Source organism: Cydia splendana, chromosome 4, assembly GCF_910591565.1.
Source record: "Cydia splendana chromosome 4, ilCydSple1.2, whole genome shotgun sequence".
NCBI lineage: Eukaryota > Metazoa > Arthropoda > Insecta > Lepidoptera > Tortricidae > Cydia > Cydia splendana.
The window spans coordinates 23,119,686-23,125,369 of NC_085963.1; the positions used below are offsets into that span (position 1 = coordinate 23,119,686).

General features: G+C 38.7%; 1 protein-coding gene and 1 long non-coding RNA gene across 4 annotated transcripts in view; one reads left to right on the forward strand and one right to left on the reverse strand.

Moving 5' to 3' along the window:
• LOC134790200 (zwei Ig domain protein zig-8-like) overlaps positions 1–5,684 on the reverse strand; it is a 673,220-nt gene that overhangs the window by 614,554 nt on the left and 52,982 nt on the right. The gene's annotated exons all lie outside the window — the stretch shown is intronic.
• LOC134790236 (uncharacterized) overlaps positions 1–5,684 on the forward strand; it is a 140,652-nt gene that overhangs the window by 73,078 nt on the left and 61,890 nt on the right. The gene's annotated exons all lie outside the window — the stretch shown is intronic.

Consider the following 5,684-nt stretch of genomic DNA (forward strand, 5'->3'; position numbering starts at 1 on the left):
ACTAGCATACTCTGAGTAGCTTACCCTTACCACGCCGTCTTCAAGCCACTTATTCACTTGTCGGTCAACCTCCTCTTGTTCCGCTGGAGCCAGTCTTCGGGGTCGTTGTGCAACAGGGATGTCATCTTTTAGCACAATTTTCAACTTGACAGGCGCTTCCTTCGTCTTACGCGGTATGTATGACTCCACCAGGTCGTTCACCCGTTTTTCAATGTCTGCACTAGAACCTGTAACAAGAGAATCACACAACCTTATCTCGCATACCCACCTATCAAGCGGTATTAACCATACATTGTTAGACTCCATAACAAGTCTGACACGCAACAAGAAATCTTCACCGACAATCATACTGTACGGCACGGTACGGTTAGGAACTATACGAAACTTAACGTCCTTATACCACAACTCGTCTATTTCAATATCCAAACAGATTTGTCCATAACAATCCACCTGGTTCTCGCCTAATCCCGTTAAGAAATCGTCACTTTTGTCAAACTCTGGCGCACCTAAATTGTTGTAGCACTCGATTGTCATCAAACTTACTTCGCACCCAGAGTCAACCAACGCTATAACATCTTTTCCCAACACATGAACTCGTTTCACAGGCTTCTTTTTCGGTGTAATCGTCCGCTTCGTGTTGTTTACCTCGCCGGCCATGACAGCTAGTAGACAATGCTTCGCCGCCATTGCGCTCGATTCGCCAATCACGTCTTCGCTACTAGGGATGTGACCATCACTCGTCGAACCGTAAAAAGCACGTTTCGTTGCGACACTAGCGCCATTCGTCCCGGTCGGCCATTTCTTCCCAGTGCTCGTTGCTGATTTCACGTCACTCTTTGAAGTACTTGCAGTTGAAGATGATACAGCCGTTTTGCATTGAGATGCAATATGCCCAAAATCGTCGCATCTGAAGCATTTCAGGCCCTTCTCCTTGTGGGGACAGTCTGCTGATGAATGATTCTTTTCTCCACAGCTGTAGCAACGTACGAATCGCCCGTGCGTCTTCTCATTTTTCTCAGCTTGCTTCGAACGACTTGTATCTCGGCTTGAACTCGAACTCGCCATGTTTGATTTCAATTGTTCATAAATCTTCAGCTTCTCTTTCAGGTCACTGTATGTCGTAACGCCGTATAACATTATCTTATTTACTTCTTGATCCTTGATTCCTTCTACTATGTATTTAATGGCTACATAGTCTGGCATTTTCCCTCGTTTACCCAACTCTTTCATGGTAAATAAGTACTCTAAACACGATTCACTTGATTTTTTATGTCTGGAACTCATAAGCTCGTGTATAGCCTTCGCGTCGATGTTATCAGGGAACTCCTTGAGGATAGCGGCTTTAAACTCGTCCCACGTCTTAAAAATGCGCTCTGCCCGGTACCACAATAACGCCGTTCCTGTTAACGACCGCCTCGCCATCAACAGCTGTTGCAACGGAGTCCACCCACAGAGCTCGGAGCTGTCCTCGACGTCTTGAACCCATCTGGTCGCAGGATACGTCTTATCTTGACCAGTGAACTTGGGGATCAGCCCTTCCGTGAGATGCAACATCGTCATGCCATCTCGCGATGTTTCAGCATTTCCGTCGTTGTAGTCTTGCTGTCTGCCGTTACGTTTGTTTGGAGACATGTTTACGCCTTGCCTTCACGTAGTTCGACGTCGTAATTCGTCTTGAAATTTTCGAACCACGCGGTCACAACGGCAAATCTCGGTACGTCTTTTTCTTTGTTCGTTTGTCACTCCCACATCTGACACCACTGTAGGAAGTGGATGCGAAACTAAAACTCACTTTTTACTGAACTTTATATATTTAAAAGAAGTATTTAAAGAAATATCAAAATTTAACATAGCGGCACGTCTTGTGTGTTAGCTTTCCCAAACATATCCCAATGGCGGACGGCCTGCACCTTATAACTAAAACGACTTAACTCACTCATGCTATCCCTTTCATACTTGTTGACATGATCTTCATTCTGTCTCACTCATACACAAAACGTTCCATTTCACTCAATCCTACATTAATCTACTCTGTTTGTACTGTAAAAAATAAAGTACTGTTGTCACGTCGTCGGCTAATGAAGTACTACGCTGAAATGCCTTCAGGCTTTCAGGCACTTGAAAGAGAAAGCCGATTTTAGGTTTTATATACTATGTGACATATTTTAAGGAGATTTCTTTGTTTATTATAATTTTCGGGCCTGTATTTACAAAACTTGATTTTTAAGCACCCTTATTATGTATTAGCTGGGCTGGCCATGTTGTGACAAGATATACTGACAAAAAGGGAACTATAAATTATTGTGCTTGAATGTAAAGGACCACCAGGAAAAAGATATCATGGAAGACCAAAAAAACGCTAGTCAGATGACATAGTTCAAGTAGTTGAAATAACAGGAAAAATATGGATGAAACTAGCTACAGATAGAGAACAATGGAAGGGACTCTAGGAGGCTTTTACCCAATAGGGATCAATGAAATTAGTAAAAAAATAAGTAACACATAAAATAAACTAAAATTATATTTATCAAAAACACTACATTGTACCTAAATTGTAGAATTTCGCTGAAATAAAGCTGTAATAATTATAAATTATGCGCAGAAAATACTATTTATATAGTACATAGTTGGGCTCTTATCTATGACAAACATAAAGATAAACAGAGTAGCGAATTTCAAGGTCCTAGACATAGCTCACCAAGTCAATGTCCCCCAAAGCACATAAACCAGATGGCCGCTGAGACGAAAAGGTTCAAAAACCTTTCCTAGTCTCAAGAGATGCGACCACGCAGCGCCAACGAAAATTCTCTCCTTCAAGATTTTTAACCACGTTGTAGCAATGTTTTCTAAATTTCATGCATATAAAAGTAATGATCCAACATTTCGCACAATAAAGCACTTTGCCTGAGCACCGCGCCGAGCATTACGGTCATTGCATCCACCATAAGTTTTAATGTCTCTTTAGCGAAATAATGCGAATGTTAAGCGTCAAATGATAAAGCAGTTTTATGCACACAATGTAGCCAATCGCCGCGTTGCTGCAAAGAGATGCAGCACAAGTTTTGATTGTTCTCATTAAAGCAACCACAAACAGAGCACCGGAATACACTCGAAAAAACTCAACCATTTCCGACCTTATACCAAAGCAATAAAGCTCAAAATGAAACACTATTTTAACGCAATGAAAATTAATGTGTACAATGTGATGGCGACCTTATTGGGCTGTTAATAAAGTTGGTAATTGCGTGGTTGTGCAAAACAAAAGCATGTTATTAATGGTGCTAGTTAATAATGATTGTAAGGAAGAGTGCGGCAAAAATAGCAGCGGTGGAGATGAGATGACATGATACGGAAATAAAGTTGAAATAAAAAATATTGATACTTTGAAAACCGCTAGCCATAAGCCAGAAGGGAGTATCTAAATATTATTTAAATACACCAAGTCCCTGTTTCATCATAAAAGTGCTTAAGGGAGATCACAAGAATCACTTAAAAAACAACAATCTTGTAAACTAAAATTGGATATTTTCCGTCTTTTCATCAAAAAACTCCGACATTTTGAATTCTTTCGCTGCCACCTCACAAACAATTTAACTTTCTGACATCCAGAAAATCCCAACTTTTGCCAGCTCTATCTGTTCACCGTACAAAGTAAAGTGTACATCCATCCCGCACATGGGGTCTCATATAGTATTCATAGAGGCCACACAAAGCGAGTTTTTTCCCCGCTTTTTATTACCCAGGTGCCCCCTCCCGCTCACAGCGGGTGTTCCATTTACCCCTAATGAGGGTAAACAGTTTTGTAAGGGAATTGGAACTTTACGTTGGTAACAGTATGGGAATTGGGTTTGTTGATTGTTTTTTGTAGCGTTCTTGTTTCGGAAATACGTTTCATTTTCTTGTTAGAAGGAATGGTTATCATTTTTAAAGGGAGAAAATGTAAGAACAGAATGATGTTATCACTCTTTTGTAAGAATCTGAGAAAACAAATATAAAAATCAGCCCGTATCATGATATATTTCATCAGTTTGGCCATGACTATCTATTTGACACTGAACTGCGGGACAAAGTTTACCAAAACTACATTCATATAGGCTTATACCGTTGTTACTACGTTGGGTACTATTTGCCAATATATTCAAAGGTATCGATAAATTAGGCCGTAGGCAGTAATTTGTAACTAAGATACCCTTGTCCTCGTGTCAAGTAGGCTTCGGATACCAAAGCCTTCACACGGAATTTATCTGAACAATGGATGGATATCTCCTATTAAGGTTAATGAAGGATTAAGTGTGGTATGTTCTTCTACCGCTATTATGTTTACCTATATTATAAAATTTGTATTAGGTGTTAAATAAAAAAACAGGGGTATTAATTTTGTCTTATTTAAGGAAATATGGTTATTGCAATTACAATTTGCCCAAAAACTCTCCGAACAGACAGAGGCGAGGGAAAAAAAGAAAAGAAAAAGTTTATTGTATAAATTTAACAATACAGTAAATCACTACAGAACGAGAGAAAGAGAGTAAAATATGAATTATGAATCTAAGAGTATTATTGAGATACAAAATTGAAAAATGATGGAAAATGTAATTCATTATACAAACATTTTATATAAAATGCTACGTAAAATATAAATGGTAATACACTTGGTAAATGGTAATACATTGTGTGTACGAGTAGATAAAGAGCCTCCAAGCTTTGTATACAATTAAAAATGTAAGCCCAATTTATTCAGCAAACTCAATGGATGATTTATTAACAAAGGTTAAAGGCCTTTGAAGAAACGTGCCCGATAGATAATAAATATTCATACAACAATAAATAATGTACATAATTGAAATATCAGCCTATACACAAAAAAGAAATATATCGCTTGAGATAGTTTTTTTGCCATAATGATGAATACCACGAAACGGGAAATAATCCGAATTCGCTAGGTACGAAAATATCTTGGCTCCCCATGGATAATAACAGGCATTTACAAATGTCACGTGCATTTAAGAATGAACCTTACTGACATTTATGTATAATATATTTCCGCATGAAAATGTCGGGAAAAAATGCTCGTGAAGTTGACCACCCCATATCGTTTGCCCGCAAATGGCATAGCTATATCGTTTGTTCATCGTTAGTTCACGTTTGTTCAGTAGGTAAAATCGTAAGGACCCGATTCTAACATCATTTTTTTTTAAAAAACAAAAGGGGGTGGCTGTCTTCACGCTAGCCACCCCAAACCACTTTTTGTAATTTTTTTTGGTCTAGATAGCAAGATATTCGTTAGTTCACGTTTGTTCAGGCATTAAAATCGTTAGGACCCGATTCCTTCATTTTTTTTTATTTTTTCAAAGTGGGGTGGCTGTCTTCACGCTAGCCACCCCACCCAGAAATCAGCCAAACTAACCATGTGAACTCATCGAGCGACGTTAGTTCACGTTTGTTCAGGCATTAAAATCGTTAGGATCTCATTAGATTTGCCATAAAAAAATAAAATCGAAAAATTCATATATATGGGACAGCGGAGCCAAGTAATGTGGTCTAGCAAGCAATCGACGCGGATACTAACGATTCTTTAGCTTGAATAAACTTATATGGACGATATTTAAGCGATAAATTATAGTGCCTTGCGGGCGTTCAAAACATAATAAGAGATATCCGTCGTTTTATATTTTTTTTATACTATG